The 22,846-nt window shown below is 39.3% G+C and overlaps 1 protein-coding gene across 19 annotated transcripts in view; it reads right to left on the reverse strand.

The window, feature by feature from the left end:
• The window catches only part of NPAS3 (neuronal PAS domain protein 3), an 850,867-nt gene that overhangs the window by 215,113 nt on the left and 612,908 nt on the right, over positions 1 to 22,846 (reverse strand). The gene's annotated exons all lie outside the window — the stretch shown is intronic.

Genomic DNA, 22,846 nt, shown 5'->3' on the forward strand with positions numbered 1-22,846 from the left:
TTTATCTTGCTAAGGTTCACATATTTTGATGTGCGGATGAATACTTGGGTTTAGAAGCATAAATGTATTAACATGTTTGGCAGAGGAAGGGAGTGGACAGCTTCTTCAAAACTAGCTCTTTCAAGTATTGACGGAAAGTAATTAAAACAAGGTGAGCCATTTTGGGGGAAAAATAAAACCACCAAAATAAAACAAAGCACAGTAGTTCTACTAGGCCAGAGTTGGAGCTTCCCACAGATATGAATAAAAACAAGATTTTTCCAAGTAAGAAAACTGAAGAGAGAGTAAGCCATTTTGTTTTATAGTCATAAAGATGATTTCCTCAGTTGTAAAGTAATGAGGCAGCAGGCAACCACACCTGGTTGTGCGCTGCCTGGGGGACTGAGGCTAACTACCCCGGCTGGAAGTCTGCAGGCTGAGGCATACTGGATGCAAAAAGCTCTCCAGCGTTTAAAGCCCAGAGGTCACTGTTAGGCCTTTCAAATACATCTGCCATCTGGCCTCATTCAGTTCCCCTATAATTATTTCCCTTTCCCCTTTCTGCCCTGGAGTCATCTTAGAAGGAAATTATTAAGCATAGGATTAGTTCACAGCAAACAATGATTTTTTTTTTATCTGACATATCTGAGATACAGCTTTTACTTCACACCTTTGGTAGCTTCCTCCTTTTGCCCAATGAATACAGAAGGAATTGCCTGCTCTGAAATTTCCATCCAGGAAGCTGGCTTCTCTGACCCCTGTAACATTTACCGATTTTTCCCGAACCCAAATTCTATAACATTTTAAATATATGTAAAAAGAAATACTATCATTAACCATAGCAAATGGGTTTATAAACATTGTGACTAGCTTTAAGATGGTCAAGTAAAAAAGATTTAGCATTTCATGATTGACAAAGGGATTTTAGTAAAATGGTTGGGCTACAAAAATCTAACTTCAAATTAATAAGTAAAGTCTGAAATAAAATGGAAGAACATTGTAGAAGATCCATATGGTAAATCTATAGGATAGCAAACATCCAGATTTTAAAAAATAATTTATTTTTCAATTGCAGTCCACATACAATATTAGTTTCAGGATTACACATGTATATAACTTACGAAGGGATCACCCTGAGAAATCCAGTACCCATCTGACACTATACATAGTTATTACAACATTATAGACTATATTCCTTACGCTATACTTTACATCCCCATGACTATTTTGTAACTACCAAGTTGTATTTCTTAAACCCTTCATCTTTTTCACACGCCCCTGTAACTCCCCTCCCATCTGGCAACCATCAAAATACTCTCTGTAACTATGATTCTGTCTCTGTTTTGCATGTTTGTTCATTTTGTTCTTTAGATTCCCCATATAAGTGCAATCGTATGACATTTGTCTTTCTCTATCTGACTTACTCCACTTGGCACAATATCATCTAGGTCTATCCATGTTGTTGCACATGGCAAGATTTAATCATTTTTATGGCTGAGTAATATTTCATTGTGTGTGTGTGTGTGTGTGTGTGTGTGTGTATATCTTCTTTAAGATGTGTATATACACATCTTCTTTATCCATTCATCCATTGATGACTACTTCCATATCTTGGCTTTGTAAATATGCTGCAATGAATATATGGAGGCATACATCCCTTCAAAGAAGTGTTTTTGGTTTCTTCAGATAAATACCCAGAAGTAGGATTGTGGTCCTTCTTTGCCTGTTGTTATAGCCTTTGTTTTAAAGTCTATTTTGTCTGGTATAAATATTGCTATCCCAGGTTTTCATTTTTTTTCCCCATTTAAACTTTCATGAAATTATCTTTTTCCATCCTTTCACTTTCAGTCTGCGTGTGTCTTTCCATCCGGTCAGTCCTTGTAGGCAGCATATGTAAGGGTCTTGTTTCCTTATCTATACAGCCACCCTATCTATGTCTTTTGATTGGAACACTTAATCTACTTACATTTAAAGTAACTGTTGATACTTATGTAATTATTGCCAATTTATTATTCATATTTTCTATCTTTTCTTTCTCTTTCTTTTCCCTTTCTCTATCTCTTTCCCGTTCTTCTTAATGAAGTCCCTTCTGTGTTTCTTGTGATAGTGGTTTAGTGGTGATGTGCTCCATTAGCATTTTTTTTCTGTGAAGCTCTTTCTCATTCCTTCAATTTTAAATGATAGCTTTGCTGGGTAGAATAATCTTGGTTGCAGGCCCTTGCTTTTCATCACTTTGAATATTTTGTGCCAATCCCTTATGGCCTGCAAAGTTTCTGTGGAGAAATCAGCTGACAGTCTTATGGGAGCTTTTCTCTTGCTGCTTTTAAGATTCTCTATTTGTCTTTAACCTTTGGCATTTTAATTATGATGCGTCTTGGTGTGGGTCTCTTTGGATTCATCTTGTTTGGGACTCTCTGAGCTCCTTGGGCTTGTATGTCTATTTCCTTTGCCAGGTTAGGAAATTATTACATCATCATTTCTTCAAATTCGTTTTCAATTCCTTGCTCTCTCCTGCTTCTGGTAGCTCTATGATGCAAATGTTGGTATGATTGACAAAGGCCCTTTAAGCTATCCTTATTTTTTTTGATTCATTTTTCTTTTTGCTGTTCTGATTGAGTGTTTTCTGATACCTCATCTTCCAAATTGCTAATTCAAACCTCTACTTCATCTAATCTACTGTTGTTTACCTCTAATATAGTCTTTATTTCAGTTACTGTATTCTTCATTTCTGATTGGTTCTTTTTTATGTTTTCTATCTCCATTTATGCTTCCTATCTCTTTCTTGAGGCTCTCCCTGGATCATCGAGTATCCTTATAATCAGTATTTTGAACTCTGCATCCGATAGATTGTGTGTCTATTTTGTTTAGTTCTTTTTCTGGAGCTTTGTTTTGTTCTTTCATTTGGGAATATTTCTTTGTCTCCCCATTTTGGCTGCCTCTCTGTGTTTGTTTCTATGTAATAGGTAGAGCTGCTACGTCTCCTGGTCTTATTCAAGTGACTTTATGTAGTAGGTGTTCTCTGAGTTTCAGTGGCACAATCTCCCTGATCACCTGAGCCAGGTGCTGCAGTTGTGTTGCTTGTGTGGATTGTGTTTGCCCTCCTGTTGTAGTTGAGCCTTGGTTGCTCTTTGCATGTCACTGGAGGCACTGACCCTCAGGCTAATTGGTTGTGAGGACTGGCCATGACTATAGTGGAGTAGCTGTTGTGCAGGGGCTGATACTATGGCAGAGGATTCACATTAGTGGGGCTCTGGTACATGCCTAGTCTGCTCTTTGGATGCATCTTCTGTGGACGTAGCCAGTGTGGTCTGAAGCTGGCTTTCGAGCTTGCCAGCCCCCAGGTCCTTTTGGAATGGGCTCTGCCTGAGGCCAAGTTCAGCCGCAGCCTATGCCCTGCCCAGGGTCACCTGGCATGAGCCACAAAGAGATCCATAAATGTCTTCCACCCACCCTGGGCTTGGATATGCCTGGGGGAGGCTAAGCTGTGAACCAAGGCTGGATGCCACTTGTGCTGGGCTTGGGGCTGCTTAGCAAGTGGTACAAAGCATCCGAGGCCAGATGTTGCTTGTTTGGCGTTTGTGAACCTTTAGAGCTTTTAGGAAAGTCCACAGCATAAGCCAATACATACTATTTGTATGGAAAAGCCACTGGAAGTGGCTTGGATGTGCCTGAAAGTTGGGTGGGGTGGGACCTCACGGAATCACCAGGGCAAGCAGCATTAACCAGGTTGTTTGGAGACTCAGATATGGTACGAACCTGAAACAACAGGCTCTGCCAGCAACTCTGTCTGGAAGAATGCTGCCCCTCCAGCCCTTGCCCTGAAACCAGACAATTCAATCCTCCCTGTATGTCCTGGCACCTTTCGAGGTGCTGCCCAGCACTAGCGCTCAGAGTAAGTGAGTCCATCAGTGAGTAAGTCCATCTATGTTTGCTGGGACTCCAGCAGCCCTCCATCTCACTCAGATCAGTCTCCACTGGTTTTTCACTGCCAGAAGTTATGGGGACTTCTCCTGGCACTGGGACCCTGGGCCAAGGAGCCTGGTGTGGAGCTGGAACCCCTTGCTCCTCTGGGGGGATTTCTGCATCTGAGATAGCCCTCCCTATTTTTAACCACCACATGTGGGTGTAGGACCAGCCCATCCTATACCTCTGTCCCTCCTACCAGTCTTGAGTTGGCTTCTTCTGTATGTCCTCAGTTATACAGCTTCTGTTCAACTAGACTTCAGGCGATTCTCAAGGATGGTTGTTCTGTAGTGTAGTTTTAATTCTGTTGTGGTCATGAGAGGATGCAAGCAGAACATTTACCTACTCCACCATCTTGACTGAAAAATTGAAACATCTAGATATTTTGAAACATCTGTATTACTGCTTGAACTTTTCCATTTTTCCTCAATGTTTAGTATCATGTAGACACAACAAAATCTTTTCTTCCAACTTTCGCCGGTTTCAAAAAAATTCAAGGAAACATTTCATTACATTATTTGTTTTAGATACTTCTAGACTGAGGCTAACATCTTCACCTTTTTATTCCCCATAGTATGATGGAGTAGATGTCTAATACATACTAATTGAGTGAGGGAAAAAAAGATGATGCATAATTAAATGTACAAATGAACAGGAAAACTATTTCTGAATACACCAATTCCATTATTAGTAATAGCATATCTATGAACTCAGGACTACATTTATTCTGAAACCTTCATTCTATGCATTCATATTTCATCAATCTTTATCATCTCTCATTATAATATGTAGAGAGCCTGAGTAATTATTCTTGTTTTACAGGTGAAAATACCGAGGAACTGAGATATGAAATCTGTCAATTCACATACTGAGTTTCTGTAAATCATTCGACTGCCCAGCCCAAATCATCCAATAAAATATGGTGCTTCTTTGAGTACAAAAATTAATTATTTGAACCCCAAGACATTTATTTCTATATTTATTTATTCATTTTGGTCTGGGGTCTGAATTACTGAGGTGTGTGAATAAGAGGACTTACATTTGAGACACACTATGGGACTCATTTTCCTGTCCAAACTCCTTCATTTTTCAATCACAGAGGTTAGCACTCTCTTTATAGCTGGCAGTGATTATTCTGGATAAAATGGTGATGATAGTGGAATCTACCTCATAAAATTATTATTGGTAGAACCTACCTCACAGAGTTGTGCACGTATTCACTGAGAAATCATGTGTGGAGAGTCACTGTAGATTCTGGCGCATACACTTTGCTTGAACAGATCTAACCTGCTTTGGTTGATAATGCTAATGCTGTTAGCATTGAACCTGGTATGTAGTCTATTCTCAATAAATGTTAAGTTCATTCCCACTTCCTGCTATGTACATGGTGATAATGTTTGCACTCTCTCCATTGTTTTAATGTGTTGTTCTGCGAGAAAGGATAAATTTGTTTTATGCTCTGGTTTCATTAAATGATGAGTAGGCTGGGAAAGTAAAACCAATTTTCCTAAACTATAAGTGATTCTAGCCATGCCTCCCCTTGGTCAACTAAAGTAGAAGATTGAAATAAAGTTCAGAATTGACCGTCCCATTATAAAATCCCTGATCGCAGAATTATTCATATGAGCAAAATACTCTATGGAAGTTAGATGATATTCACCCAGTCAGTCAGCCAATAAATATGTATTTGGTTTCCATGATAAATGTAGATTACTATCCCCATAGGTCAAAACCCTGAGTGATCAGAGGATGGGTATCAGCAGTCCACCTGACTTGTAAAATGAGAAAGAGGCAAAAGAAAAGTGAGTTGAGAACTCACAAAATAGCAAAGAGCTATGAGTGGCAATTTTTTTTTTGAAAGAACATGCTGATCCAACAGGCTTTCTAAGGCCCAGAAGTGACTTTCAAACTCTGTGGGGTATGTGGAAAATTGGCACAAAGCTGAAAGACACTGGACCAGAGATCAAAGATGGGTTGTATGTGGCCACGAAAGGTCCTTTTATTTGCCTTTGGCATTGAGGGAAGGGTGTATTTGGCAACTGTCTTTGTACAGGTCCCTGCATGAGCAGTTTGGAATTTTAAGCTGTTCTAGGGACTATGGCTCAGGATTTCCACAAACATTTTTGTTCAACAATGTTTTGATTTCCTTACCCCAAAAAGGAGTAAAGTTATTTGGAGGCTGGTTTGTTGGTGGAACGGCAGCGTTCACTACGTTAGTACAGAGGAGAGAGAGTATCATGTCACTCTCAGTTTAGCCCTTCCCTTCCGTAGCAGGAGAACAAAGTCTCAGAACCAGGTACTTCTGATGGGAAAGAAAGTCGATGTGAGGGATGGAGCCAAACAGTAGAGCCTTGGTTCACCACTTAGTGGCTCTGTGACCCTGGCCATTCACTACTTGTAATTTTTGTTTCTGCGTCTGTCAAATGGGCATAAAATCCTTATACTCAGCCTTGCAAGATTGCTGTGACCATTCAGTGAGAAATACAGGAACATGTTCTATCTAATACCTCCCCATCTTTCTGCAGACTGAAGAGTCTATCTATGATGGCCTACATCTGGCCACTAAGGAAAAAACGAATGTGAAAAATACACACCCTGCCTCACAAAACCTCAGGAAGCCGAGCCAGTGATTTGGGAAGAATGGGTTTATAATTTTTATATTGGTAGACTGAAGAGATGTCATTCCCAGTATAACTATTTGTAAAAGTAAGAGGTATCAAAGGCACCAGGGAAGAAACTGAGCCTCTGTTTGTCATCAGGAATTGTTTCCCTTTGGTTGTGCTATAATTGTAATTGAAGAACACCTTTTCCACAATGTTACTTGGTGCCATGCTAAATTTGAATGTACTGATCAAAAGTTTCAGCAGCCGCTGTATCTTCACTCACATGCGACAAGGTAAATCTTTACGCCGCGGCTCTGAACAGCTTGGGTTCAGCTGACATTTCTTTTTTTTTTTTTAAGGAAGATTAATTTGAAATTTATTTTCCCCTAACCCATTTGTCTGCCCATTCCCACATCTCTGACAAAGGGAAAGACTCAGAAGGGGCCAATATAAGGCTTAATTTCTCTGCTGAATTACTCTGAGTGCCTGCTTTCTGCTCTTTATTTGTATAAACATGGTACAATATGTATGTGACTTCAAGTGAAAGACTCCCAGGGATTGGGTAAGAATGTCTCACCAAAGGCAGGCGATGCTAAATGCTGTGTTTCACTCTAGATTTGTATTAGAAGAGGGCATTTTTAAAGTGGCCCTTTCTGATCATCATGCTAAAAAAAAAAAAAAAATGGAGGTGAATAAAGGTGAACAATTGCAACCTGGACTAAGCTCCTGCAGGCAGGGGTATTTCCATTTTTTGTTTTATTTATTGAGATCTCCCTCTCCGTTACTTAATGTACAGAGCCAAGTTATTTTGCACTGCCACCAAGCAGGAGCTTTTTAAATGATTCAGGGAAGTATAGCTTTCATTTAGGTTTGTGCCCTCCAGTCTGTTTATACTGGTCGATACACTTGTCTGAAAAATATAATGGATTAGCACATCATTCAACAAGCTAGTCAGAAGGCAAGCTCAAGGCGACAGACACCAAAAAGTAAATTACAGTCAGTAGTAGGGGTAGGCCATGCCTCGAGCTAGGAAACCGCGTATCAGCACAAAACCTGTATTCTCTGAGAATGGTGGTGGAACTGAAAGGGATGAAAAATCTACACTCAAATATAATAAAACAATCAGCTCTACAAATTCATATGGTACTATAAACTGTGTGGTTTATGACACCGAATGCAAAGGAAATCTGGCTCTCACAACCATCCCACACGTTATAACCTCAGCTGGAAACAGACACGGATGGCATTTGTTTCATTTAATAGGCCCACTTCCTCAAGCGGGCATATATCATGGCTTACTTTAGACATTCCATTTAAATATTTGCCAAATGATGGCTTGCCACACGTTTTTACTTGGCAACCCAAGGGTTGAGGTGGGCTACAAGGGAGTGGGGAGAGGGCTAAAAATAACGTATTTCTTCTTTCTCAGCTTTGTCTCTCTTTTCCTCCACTCCCTCTCCTTATTTCCTTCTTTCTATTCTCTTTCTCAAGAAACAAAAAGCAGTACCGAGACACATCTCAAGATCATGAGTTTATATTTTCTATGTCACCTACTTTGACATGAACCAAATCATCACGATGGTAGCTATAAGTCTAGTTACAATTATTAAATGGTTTTCTGTTTTATAACCAGTAACAATTAAAAAGAAGAATTAGAAATGGATTTTTAAAAGCCCCAAGGCTTTTTTGATTTTTTACTATAAAATAAACTCCAAACAACAAAACAAATCACTTCTTTTACCAAGAGCTACTGAAAGACTGTAAGGTTCTCATATGTTGTACCTCCATAAGAATATTCCCTTTATCAGTTATATACTAATTGACAGACAGATGAGCAGGAAAAGAATGTGGGAGCCTCAGTACTGAGAGCGAACATTTATGGACCACTGGAAAACCTACAAATTCAAAAAGAGACCTGCAACATCTCCCATCATCTGAGCTGCTTGGATGTGATGCAAGGAGAGCAGAAAAGGAGAGATTTCAAAGATTGAAATATTGTAAAAAATACTTCACCCACTTTTTTTCCCTTCTATACAAATTTATCAGATATCAATAGAGGGAAGCAATGAATACAATCCTTGAATCTTGGCTTCTGACATTCTTCGTGGACCTGTTCATTAATGAACAGTGGAAAGATCATAGGCAGCAGACTGCAGTCTGGTGACTCATGTGCTAATTAAATGGTACTAGTTAGTTGCACCAGGTGTTGGCCCACAAGTGGATTCATTACCTCTCCTAAGTTATCCTAGGGCTTTTGACTCACAGACAGTACCTCCAACAGGCTAGGCAGAAAAGGGAATGACCTTGGCCTGAGCCTGTGGCTGGTCTTTCCTGCTCTGATCTTTCCCCATGCCTGGCTTCATTGCTACTTTGTATCTCCGCGGGTTGCACCCCTTTGTGGATGGGCCAAGGCTGGCTGAACCATCCAGCAAAATCCAGCAAAAGTAACTACACAGTCTTCTGGCCTCGCCTGGTAGAGACACCATGAATTCCTTCCAAACTGATCTCTCTCCTTCCCCACTTTCACCTCCAAACTCAATTCCTCAATTTCTTTCCAGCAGAAGAGCAAGAGATATTCTTGTTTATTTCCCAGGTTCCTGCCGTTCACACCATGAAGATTATTCTTTTGAGACCCGGATCCAAAGATTAGCCCTCTCTCTAGAATTTTTAACTTTCTACATGCTCAATTCCTCAACCTAAAGTCATCACAACTTAATGAGATTCATCAACGTATCTCCCCCTCAAATTATTCTTCACTCTCCCCTTACCTACTCGCCTTCTTTACCCCTCAACTTCTTGGAAGAGGGGCCGAGACTCACTGAAACATTTGTACTTCTCACTCAACAAGCCACTGCTTTCTGGCTTCAACCTGCACTAGTGTTACTGATAATATTCATATCACTGGTAATCTTCTAACTGATGGATACAATGGCTTTTCTCTATCCTGATAATACTATCAGTTTTGGACACCTGATCACATCCCTTCTGAAAAACTGCTTTTTCTTTGACTTTCCTAATGATAATTTCCATGGTTCTTCTAGAGGAGGCGACTCTCCAGGTCATTTCCTGATTATTTGTGTTTCATCTGACACGCTGCCATCTCTTCTACCTGTCAGTAAATTGGGATCTTCTCAGGGTTGCTTTCTCAGCAGCCCCCACCCCCTCCTTCTTGAACTGTAAATTCTCTGTGGTAATCTCATCTACCTCCCTTGGGCCCAGGTACAATCTATATGCTAAGCATTTCCCAACCTGTAACTGTGAACCCAACCTCTCTCATGAGCTCTGCAGCCTGTTTATTCAACAGATGGCCCACAAGTTTCTCAAATGCCACATGTCTAAATTGGAACTAAGTTTTAAAAATGCACTTCCTCCTGCTTTCCAGCACATTTGATCAGTCACCACGGCATTGATCTTACCTGGAAAAGTCCTCTCAAATCCATCCCCTTGTCTTTATGTGTACTTGTGTGCCCTGTTGTAATTCTTTTTTTTTTTCTTTTTTCATTTCTTCCCTGGACTATTTATTGGTTTTTAAAATGGGAAGATGCCATCTATCTTCTAATTCTTTTTGCCAGATTTTTTTTTCCCCTGAAGCACAAATTTAATATTTTACTTTTCCCTTTAAAACATTTTATGGCTTCCCAGGGTCTAAAAAAGAAAAGTCCAATTTCCTAAGCTTCCTCTGACACCCTTTCCAACTTGGCCTGGTTCTAACTTTCCAGACTCATCTCTTGCCATAAGAAATGACTTTGCAAATATGCCTCCCTCTGCCTGAATACCACCTTCTCCTTTTCTGCATGGAAAACGCCCATCAAGGCCTGACCTAAATGTCATTTCTTTGGTAAATCCTTGGCAAACTTCTCCATGCAGAGTTAGTCACCCACCACATTATATGTGCCTGTGGCTTGTAGTGTATCTCTTTATCTTAACATGTGACATTCATTAAATTATTTGAGATTAGCTATGTATAGGTCACTATAGCTTGGTTACCGTGTCTATGGCATCTTGAAGACACAGGGACCTTGAGGGCAGGAAATATGCCTTAGTTATCAATAGCTTCAGTTTTCAGCAGGTTTTGGCACATGTAAGTCACCTAGTATGTTGGCTAAAGGCTGGCAAGCACAAATGTACATTAATGTGTGGCAAACATCATGGATACCCTGGGTTTAGACGCTTATTATTGATTACTGCCTCCTACTATTGAATCTTGGAATATTTCTAATGATGTTGAAGATCAAAATTGTAGGATACATCTAGGTAATTTTACCAAAGTTTTAGAAATTCATTTATATGCATTGGAATTGTGAGAATAACTATTTTACGGTTCTGAGCAGGGTGCTTAATTGCTCCAGGTGTCAGATTCTCCTAATCCATAAAGTTTGAATAATTCTACTTGTTAACTACCTAAAACTCCCCAGAGACAGCTAGTAATAACGGTTAACAGTGAGTGCTTTGGAGTCAAGTGGGATGGGCTGAAGCACTAGTTCTGCTACTACCTATTTATATAACCTTGGGCAAGCTATTCAATGTCTCTGAGCCTCAATTTTCTTATCTGTGAAATGGGGACAGTAATTGTACCTAATAACAGGAGTATAAATTTTTAATGGTAGGAAAGTGCTTAGAACAACGTCTGGCACACAGTAAGAGTTTAATAAACATTAGTTATAATTATTGTTCATTGTGAGGCAAAAAATATGAACAGAAAAGGTCCACAGAGTGATAGGAATTCTTCACAGAGAAGACATCAGGAACATATAAGTCAATCATACGGATAATAATACATCAGAATTGTTTAGAATTCTATACATTTTCAGTGTGTTCATTCTTTTTAGATCCATCCTCAGACAGCCAATGAAAGGTTTGGGAAGTGTAATAAATATGAATTGACTATGTTTAAAGGTCTAGAGTCAGTAAAATCAGTATTCTCAAAAATGAACTACGCTTGTTAAAAAGGCAGTCAATCTATCCTGTGCATTAGCCCAGAAAAAAAGGGTAAGGGCGAGGTATCTGGGAGAACTACAGTTACTGACGCTACTGACCTATAAACATATCCCCTTCAGCGTGATATACAGCACTTCAGTACCCTTGTTTTTATATAATTGCTATTACCAAAGCCTTTCAATTTTGAGTGCTCAAACGAGAGCAATTCATATTTCAGATAATCTGCCAACGAGGAAAACTAATTTCAAAATATTTGATCATAAAAGTTGTCCTCAGCTTCTCCAAAGATAATTTAGTCAAATAATATCAGATAATCTGAAAGTAGTCTAAGCAGGAAATTGCTAGCGACTGCCTCTAAGCAGCCTCCATTTGCACTTATATAAATGTACTGAAAGTGTAGAAGACTTTGACAGCCTGCCATATGTGATTTCATTCCATAGCCTACCTACTTTACCATCAGAAGTTATATCCTTTGAAGCATTGCCAGAATTACTTTACCCCAGTAGATATGCTAGATGTGCCCTTTAAAAGCCATATCATTTCTTTTCTACTCTGACTAGTTCAGGCTAGCATCTGCTCAACTAAATTCCTTTGAAGGTTAAAAATAAAATAGCCTATTTCTCCCAGGCTCCCCTCCCCCACCTGCCCTAGTGCTGATGGAAAAGGTCCAGTATTGGATGAATTTCAGAGAGCACACATTTTAAAGAAGAAGGAACCAGAGAAATCACCCCTTCATTTCACACTTAAGAAAAATTAAAATCCGGGCTTCTCACGAAGGTCACTCGCCTGATTAGCAGCAGAGGTAAGACCAGAATCGGGGTGCCTGGATCCAAGTCCAGAGCACTTTCTCCTGCTTCTCCAAAGATGGCAATTCTAACAGACAAAAGGAGCAAGCCAGAAACTGACAACAGACACAACCACCCCCAGAGTGTCTTAATTTCATAAACAGAAAATGAATGCTTGGATTTCATCTCCAGGAAAACATGTGCTTTTTAGAAATAGTTATACTTGGCACTCTCTCTCCTCAGCGCTGCTGACAGTTGCAGTCAGTTATTGCACTGTTGTGACTTGGAAGCTGATGTCCCCAAACAGATCAAAATTAGTAACATCATGATTCAGGATTGTCTATGTTCCCCTTCAGCTTGCTAATCTATGCTTCTTTTATAATTATTTTAAAAGGCACTATCTGATTTCCTGAGCACCGCCCCAGGTGTTCTCGGTGATAATGAATGGATAAACATATCATCCAGTGTCGCAGAGCAGTTGTGACATTTCAGAAATATCTTCAGTTTAAGTCTTCTCATTTCAATGTACATTACACCCAAGGTTGCAGGCTTGTGTTTTTACTAAAGAGCTGAATGAGTCCCAGTAATTGCATGATTTACTTGTCCGCTCAAGTGAAAAGGTTCTGAAATGTAGTGAAATGGCATGGTCCTTGCTTGGTCTTTGCAAACCCTGCGATGTCAATTTTAATTAATGAGCTGGAAAAATTATGTGTTTTTCTTTTTTTCAATTTCAGGGAATTGGTTCCAGTTTTACCTCTTATTTTCCTCGAACTTACATGTGCTATTGAGGGAATGTGTAGACTTTTGTAATTCACACAGACATGTACACAGAACCATCCCAGACACACTGAATCTTTGCTGCACAGTAGTTTGAAGTGAACAGTCTGACCACGTTTACCTCGTCCAGACGACCAGGTTGCAAACAACCTTCCCCTTACACTTGGCAACCGAGGCTGAGGAGATCCCCACGCTTACTAGGAGCAGTGAGCACTGCTTGCTCTAAAAAAGTTGTCTGCCAACAGAATCTCATTTTCCACATAGTCATTTCTGATTAAGCTTAAAATGGAATGCCTCTGAACACTTTAATTTTTGTGCCTCTCTCCCTTTCCTTCACCCTCTTTTGATTTTGTCAAGTAGATAATGATTCTCTGCATAGATATTTAAAAAGAACTCATCACTTAAAGGAACAAGTCATAATATAAATAATCCTTATTTAGGCATTTTGTGATTTTGCTAGCCTTGACATTTCTGAAAGTGAAGCAAGCCTGTACATTTCATGGGAAAGAACCAGATCCTAGCTAAAGCTACCATTTCTGTTTTCTGGAAACATCCCTCTACATATAGACAAGTACATTTTGTGCCAATGTTTTTTAAGCTCCAAAATGTATCAAGTTCAACAATTAGGGACTTTGATTAACCAGATCTAAGCATCTAATAAAGTACAGTAAGAAGAGACACCTGAAAATCAAGACAGACTGTAGAATGATAATAAAACTCTGAAGTTCGAAAAACCATCCCCTGTATGTATGCTCCTAAAGCTTAGCTCTTTCCCAATCAAAAGGCAATTTCCTATTGTTTCCTTGGCAAAGCTTTACTAAAAGGGATTGCCAGTGGTTCTAAAACAATGCTCCTACTGGGGAGAGAGGCCAAAAGGGAGATGGCTGCTGGAGACAAAGCTTGCTTCACCCAAAACCCAGAAGAATGCTAAATGGAATCTATGACTCTGTACCTAATATGCAAATGCTGCATTACTGACACACTTCTGAGATTTACCAAATACCACACTTGGCACGCAGGTATTCTCTTGTCACCACTGCCAAGGGACTTAACTGGCCCTGAAAACATCCAATCTCAAACTACTTTTTTCCTTCCCAGAGAAAACTTCTTTCTGCACACATTCTTATGCTCTCAAAAAGTTTGCATAGTTATTGAAAGTTATATATATATATGATCTGCCAGCACATTAAAAATTAAAAGTATCAGAGGACATTTTTCTCATATTATTGAATATGGTAAATTTGCAGTTGTAGGAGGCTGCACGGGGGAGGAGATGCCCAAAGGAAACCCGGTTTGCTGTTCTAGTGAATCATTTTGGAAACTATTTATATAAGTAGACAAAAATGCAGTAGGCACAAAAAACAAAAAAGAAACCAATTTATACATTTATATATGTACGTATACAGGCAAATACATCAAAAGATGCTCTAAATCATTGGAACAACTGCTATCAGTCCCTTTAAAAATGACTATTTAGGAAAAAGAGATTGCATCTTTGGACTGTCATCCAAAGGGGACAGAGGGAATGAGAAGGATAAAGAGCCAAGCAGCATTTGTTGTCTAAAATGAGCATTGATGTGCAGGTGATCAGAGTAGTTCTAGAACTTATGCAAAAACCTAAAGTCAATTTCCTTATTATATTCCAACTGAAATTGTTGCCATGTTACTCCTGACATGAAAACTATGTCTTCTTATGTAAGAGCTATAGATTGAATGTGTGTGTGTAGAAATGAAATTTGGATTTCACATGAATTTAACGATTTTCTGACCCCCTTCCCAGGAGGTCAAGTTATTTCTTATTCTTCATATGAGCAGCTTGCATTTGCTCATCACTCTCATAGATTCCAGGAGAACGGCAGGATAACTGGCTTAGGTGTAGAGGTATTATTTTGCATATTGCCTATAGAAGCACCATATTATAGACAGAAATTGTCTTTACTTTCTAACTTTGCATAATAAAATAAGCCATTAAATTAATACCATATAGAAAATACTACTTGTCAGGCAAAGAAATGCTTTCCAGAAAACTGGGGACATTACGTTGCCAATGCCTGCATGAATAATACATGGGTTAATTCAGAAAAACACCGTTTCATTATTTAAAAATGAATAAATTACGGACTTAGAATGATGACTAAATTTTCTTCTCCATCTTACTTTTGCTCAGTGCTCTATTTTAAAAACGAATACGAAAACGCCATTTTACCCACACAAATAAAACAAGCTAACGCCTCAAAAAGTATTTTTTCTGACTTTAGATTTCCTGATGCCATTAATTGTAGACACTCCATTTTCTTTTTTCTCTTCATTATATTAACTCCAGAAATTAAGAAGCAATGTGAAAGGTCTTCAAAATAAACATTTGAAATTGGTGAGCTTATCTTTTACCGTCTTCTGATTCTGTGATTCAGTCTAACTAGAAAAGCCCCCTTCCCATATAGACTTTGTGTGTTTTGGCCTCAGCGCCTGGTAAAATATGTCTAAAGGAATAAATAGGAAGAATATAACACTCCTGTAGGATGACACAAATTTCTTCCATTTTCCTTCAGAGATTTTGCACTAAAAGGTCTGTTAAGAATCAGTCCCATTTGAGGACTGATGAAGACAAGGAAGAGAGAAAGAAATGCGCCAGTAATAAGAAATTAATTTGGAGCTAACATAAGTAAAACATCCCCCATGCCGTGCATTTAGGCCGAACATCAAATGACAACCCTCAGATTATTCTACCGATTCCTAATGCTGGAAATTCGGATGGCATTTACTAGCATAACCTTTCAACTCTGAGCACATCAATAGAGGCCGACAGTGGCTTGAAATATGATTCCTTGCAGATAGCATATCCTCATTCATCTGGCTGTGCCGCTCTGTGCTCCATTGCACAAACAGCGTCTCACCCACTTCTGAGAGGACACTAATAAAAAAGGCATCAATTTTCAGCTCTAGTACTACTGTGATCTCTTTATATGTTCGACATCCAACATTAAATTAAAATGCTGTTATAAATCCTACTTTCTGAATCTGGAATGAGTGTTGGGTTTTTGTCGCATGAGACTGCAGCAAATCTTGTCAAAAGCAAGGAAGCACGTCTTGTTCACTCAGAATTAATGTTGTGGATGAAAGAAGGAGGTAAAAGGGGTTGAATATGGTGAACTGAGGGTGTCAAAGCTAGTGGGGACTGTAGCTTCAGGGTGCCAAACAGGCAGGGTATTTGCTGCTTTCAAGAAGTGGCTAATCAAGAATTGTAATTATCAACGACAAGCTGTGTGGCAGGAAGATTACTGATAAATAGGAACGCGCATGCACACACACACACACACACACACACACACACACACACACACCCTTATACATCAACAGAAAAATTTTAAGCATAAAGAAATGCCCAATTATTTCTCTACGGCAGAAAAACATTTTCTAAGCAACAGTGGTCCCGAGAAAGCCTCATGGATTACATCAAAACCAAGGCTGCCACTGGGGTGCAAAGCCCCATCACACAAGGTGACACGCTATCTGGATCTTACGTCAGTATTACATAATTTTACAGTTACACGAGAAACACCTAGAATCACTGGATGGTGAGGGAACGACATTATTAGAAACGAAAGTGCATGGATTAAAACAGTTTCAGAAGCTTTCTGTGTAAAGATTGCAGGGGAGGGAAGAAAAGAACAAAAACCTTGCAAGTACAAGAAAGAAAGAAACTGATTAGCTCTTCCCATTTTGCTAAAGATGGGAACGCACTGTAGGAGAACATTAGGGAATGTTTCTACTCTTCCTGATGAAAAGACCCCTGCTAATACATGTGATCCCCTAGAACTATGTGAACTAAAAGGTAATAAGGGCTTCACCAAAGATACAGAGCACAGAGCTGCGGTGTTCTTCTGCCTGGCTCCTTCATCATTACGGAGGAAATAAAGAGGCGTGTTTGTCTGTTTGGAAGGGTGGGGTGAAAGGAAAAGGGGGAAGAGTGAGCAGTTCAATATCTGGATCGAACAGAGGAACTTTTTCCCCCAAGGATCCTGCTGGGAGGAACCTTGACATGCACAAAGTCAGAACGTAGGCGAAGTTGCCCTGGTGAGAACGATAAGGTCACCCGTGGGATTGCTGAGATTATCTCTGTCAAGCACTCGGACAGCATGCAGTCAAATGATGCATCATGCAGTCATTTTCGGGGGCGGGAGGGGGGGAAATCAATTTCTTCACCAGGTCGGTATTTGCTTTTCAAAGTGCCCTTGTAGGCCATCACCACCAAGCATTTATCAATTTAAATGTTGTAAATTGATAATGTGCCACTGTGCCTTGTACTGTTTCTGAATTATTTTGATACTTATATTTTCTCAATAGTTTCTAACCCTCAGAGCTTCCACATTCAAAAGGGCATTTTTCTTTGTTACACCCAGAAGTGATAAACTTTTTATGATTAGTACAGGAGAAAAATGCAGACTCGCTAGGGGAAAAAAACACAGAGGCTGCAGAAAATTATACATCTTCTTCTTCTACTTCTTTTTTGAATTAAGGTATGCCTACTCGAAAGACTCTAAAAAGGGAGGCCACAGAGCAATATTTAGAGGGCTATGTGTATTCATTTATTGAAGGAACTCAGGTTACCCTAACGTTGCGTAAGTTTAGAACACCACTGAAAAAATGCTAACACTTGGCTCCATTATTATAAGCTCTCTGCTGTGTTGAAATAACTTTTATTTTCTCTTTCTAGTCCAGCTATCTAGGATGTGATGATGCCAAACAAGAGTAATAACTTGTAAGGAAAGCTAATACCTGCAATTTTTAACCCCACTAAAGAAATTACACACACACACACACACACACACACACACACAATTGTCTTTTACAAACATGGATGCCAGAGTATTAACCACATACTAACCTCAACTTTATTTGCAATTTGCATTGAAAAACAGAGTGGAAGAGTTGAGGTTTGCACTTTGGAAAAGCAAAAGAAAGACATGACAGTTGCAAAGCATCTTTAACCTCCAGTGATTTATTGGCCCTCAGCCAAGTTATCAGGGGAATCTAATTCTTCTTTATTATTCAAATAAACCACATTTGGCACCATGGTTCCCTTTCAGAATAGCTTCACAAATAGACTGAGCTCTGTCATTTATTTGACCTTGTACGTGTGTGCTGTAGCTGTAATTTTATTTGCCATTCTATATAACAAATGCAGAGAAATCTAAAATATGGAGATAACAACAGAATGGGGAGAGGAGTTTATGGTAAATACAAGTATATTTGCATGGCCTCAAAAAAAAAAAAGACCAAATTTAAAATAACCGTTTACTCCTTTCACCTTCACCTCTATGGCTCTTATATCTCAGCCACCTTGGCCCTTTCAGCAAGCTGCCTTGAAACAAGCCAATTTGTAACCTTGTCTGCAGCTACCTTTTGGCTGGTTTACAACAGCAAGGAAGTATCTTCTACCGATGAGAAGAGGGAAGTGACTCCTATGCAAATTGGGCCCTGGAAGAAGTGGGGGACATTAGAATACTTTTCAAGAGATGGCTTAGCCAGCTGCGGGCTATTTTCTAATCTCACAACATAAAAACCTGTTAATTCCCCAGTGTGCTTTAGATCCCATTTTATTTTAAATAGGACTCTGTGTTAACTTGAAAACATTTTGCTGGCATAGGTATGTATCAGAATCATCATCGCTCACCTCCCTTTCAAGGAAAAATGTTTTCAGAAGCTATGAGTCCATTTTTATCCTCCGGTTGACTGAGACCCATCTCCTCTGCCTCTGGCAACTGTAATGTTAAATCTCTCAACAATATTTAAAAGAAAACGCAGGATTTGTACATGGAATAGGAAAAGCTGATTTAAAAGCACAGAAACCATCATACTAGTCAATGCTATTGTAAGGTTCGGATTCCAGAACATCACTCTCAACATGATCTTTAGCACACCAACAGCTGAGGGGGTCATGGGTCTTCTGTCTGCCTATGAGATCTGCAATATGTATGTGCATATTTACTGTATGAGTCATTACAGCTTTGCCCTAAATATGGACTCTACTGGGAGCAGATCAATACCTTATAACCCACATTATCAGCCCTTACAGAAATTGTATTTGAGATTTATTTTTCTATTTCTGTCTCAGAAAATCTTTGCTCTCCTTGAGAAGTGATGCTTCCTTAGTTTTGTTGTTGTTGTTTTTAAAATTTATTGGGGTGACAATTGTTAGTGAAATTACATAGATTTCAGGTGTACAATTCTGTATTACATCATCTATAAATCCCATTGTGCGTTCACCATCCAGATGCTTCCTTAGTTTTGATGGTTGGCTTTATTTCCCTTTTTGCTTTGAGTCCTCGGAACCTCATAGCTAACTTTGAAGCTTGATCAGACCATTTATGTCTGTTCTTATAAGCCTCCATCGTGGTCTCCTACTCTGTGATAACAGATTGCCTATCTTTATCTTTTTCTCCTTATATCCTAGTTCTATTTTGCCATTACTTTTTATTGCATATGTTTATGTAAGCTATTTCCTTTGTGGAAAGAAGAGGGTATACGCCAACAAATAAATAGTTCTCTAAGCTTTAAATCCTATATCAAACTACTCATGCTTTTTATTTATCATATGAAGTCTCTTTTGGATCCTTGGGGATTAAGTCCCTTGAAACAGATTTCATAAAAGCTGACCAAATATCATCGCGATATTTTCAGTGTTAGGGAATCCATTCTGTTTTCTTTCTTCATTTTCACTTCTGCCTATTCGATTATAGTTAGAGAACAGAGCTGTGCTTCGCAGCTCTGAGGGCCATCACCCGGTACAAGAAGTCATTTAATTTCCATGTAAACCAAACTCAGCATTGATATTTAGGGATCATCCTTTAAGATAAAGCCTCCGGTGAGTCACTGGAAATCATTTTTACTAAGAAAATCAAGTCAACACTGCATATTTCTACAACCTGAAACCACATCTTGGATGTTAAGTTAAACATATATCTCTGGCAAAGTCAAAAGGGCTGCCGAGGAGGGTCGGACATCATCATAGATCACTTCATTCCCATCATCATGACAGTATGAAGATACTTTAAAGAGAATAACGGCCACACACACACCTTGGATACCAGGAGCTGTGACACTCAATGGAGTGTAGAAGAAAAATCCACTCTGGCTGTCTTTACATTCATGCTGCACAACAGAGCTCGGTAGAAGTGTCTCTACTTGGTTTCCTCATGAGCCAAAAAAAAGAATCCTAATTCTTTCTTGAACATAAGCCGTTTTAAAGCCACCATATTTATTTACATGTTGAAAGAAAACAAAACTGAGGATGGAATATCTTGAGAGTTCCAAATGCAGACACCACTATGCTCTAACAAACTGCCATGCTTACAAGATTCCTCAACAATTTCACTGGATGAGTCTTTGATGCAACAGTTACATGTTAACTTTATTTAATGAAACTATTTAAAAAGTTAAGGAGGGAACATAACTCTACAGATTCCTTATCACTATCTAGATGAAATAACCACAGAGGCAAAATTGTAGGACATGAGCAGAACATTTGGTTTGCATTTAATTAAGGGGGTGTGTGTATGTGTGTAAAAGATGAAGTATTTACTTAATAACTTTAAGTACATTTTACATTTTATGTTACCCATGAGCATCCCACACTCTCACAACCAAAGAGGGCGCTGAGGAAACTTGGGAAGGGTTATTATGTCTCAGGAACCTCAATTACCCGATTCGGACTTAGAACATTCACTGGGTTGGCAATCCTTTCCCAAAGTTTTAGCATGGATTTGTTTCCCCTTCATTCTTTGGGCATTAAAAACATACCATGCTTTTATCAGATTATTTTCATGTTAATCCAGAACTATTCTTAAACTTTAGTTCTGAACTCTAAATACATACATCGGTATATGCAAAAATCACTTTCTAGACGATGTACCCTACATCATTTCAGTGCATAATACCTCCAAAGGAAAAGGTACTCTGTCTTGTACCTCAGAATCTCTACCTGCATATTTGACCGAACACATCCACCCAAAGGGCAAAGGCACATTACAGCCGGCATCTGCCCCCAGGTAAGTTACGACGCTGACTACCGACGGGCACTTTAAAACCCACCACATATACAAAAGCAGGGGAAGACCCCACAGATGTCACCAGCTACTGTACCATGTCTGCCCAGCTGCTTTACCTAGCAGAAACCTCAATAATTCATCTCAGATTTTAGGACAAGATTGACTTAACGTTACAGTAGAGAAGCAGTGAAATAAACTGCTTTTAAGGAGAAACCAGCACAGGGTTAAAGCCCAATTTTTCCTGAACAGATGATATTTCAGATGGCCATACTATTCCAGATGCATCAATTTCCTTGAAAATCCAATCCATATATGTGCATATGCTGTGCTGGCAGGGGGACTGACTGAAATGGCCAAAACCCAAGAGCTAATATTCTTTTGGCCAGAATAATGCAATTATTATTTTCCTAGCTATCAGTCTAAGCATACAGAGCCATCTGTTATGCAAAGCAAACATACACATCTCAATTACAGAAAATGCAGTTGCCTTGACAGAATTTGGATTACACCACTAACCAGGGCTGTAAAATGTGTTTTGAGCTAGTATATAATGGATGCTTTTCAGGAGTTCCCTAATTAGCATTTACCTGCTTAAACTAATTATTCATCCTTCTTCATAACTGGCTGATTAAACTTTGTTGGATATTCTGCATAAAACAGATGAATATGGGCATTGCAGAACAACAAACAGTGGTGTTTCTGGTTCTACTATACAGTAATAACATGGTGGCACACTAATTTCAAAGTTGGAGGTTCCCAATACTAGGTCCCAAACAGATTAAGATAAGGCTTAAAGTCTATTGAAGGCGATTACAAAAGCAGAGATTTCAACGAGATATTTCAGCAAGAATACTAATATTAAGTTAACAGTGGCTCAGTTTCTATCATTTGGTTTCCCGAAGTCCGCATAAAATAGAATTACTCTATACACTATAGTGAATAGCTTGCATGCTCTTCAAAGAAGAGTTAATGGACCCTTGCTTAGATTCTCCGTAGTAAATAATCAAATTTGGCAGTGTTTCTCCTCTTCCCCCAGCCCTCCTCAAATGCCAAATATCTCTCTTTATTATTTCCCAGTGTCTTTCTTGATTTAGCTATTCCCCAGCTAACTCACTAACACCCACCAGTTCCAGCCATGCTGGAGGCCTCCTTAGAGCAGTGCCAACTTTCAGAAGCAATGAGTCCAGGGTGGGTCCTAGTTAGGAGGAGAGAGGCGAATCTTATCTCTGTCTTTAGCTCCAAGGGGCAACTGAATGAGAAGTAGATTATCCGACTTGTTAGATCATCACACACCCACAAAAGCCCTCCCACTCAGGCTGTGTTTTCCTTGTGTCAAACCCATCAGATGAAAAGGGTCAAACTCAGCCAATCACCTGGATGGGCACAGATATCCAGATGTTCAGCATTTTTGTGGCGAAAACATCTGGATAATTAGTTGAATCGCAAACTTTCCTTCAGGGTATTTTGACATTCTATAGACACAGCTTGTGTCTTGGAAGCCAATGGAAGTGAAAGTTGGGTGTTCCAGAGGAATATGGAGAACTACCATCTAGGATTTTTCTCCCTTGCCCCATCTGCCTCCATCTTCTCATCTTTTCACCTCTGACACATGTGAGTCACTAAACTGCAAAGAATGGAAGGCCATCTTAGTTTATGAAACTGTCTTCCAGCCTTGGGAAGCATTTGCAAAGGCAGCAAACTATATCCTTGTTGGAACCCTCCCTGAAACACATTTTAATGGTCTCTCTCAGCA

The sequence above is a fragment of the Rhinolophus hipposideros genome (genome assembly GCF_964194185.1).
Source record: "Rhinolophus hipposideros genome assembly, chromosome: 5".
Lineage (NCBI taxonomy): Eukaryota > Metazoa > Chordata > Mammalia > Chiroptera > Rhinolophidae > Rhinolophus > Rhinolophus hipposideros.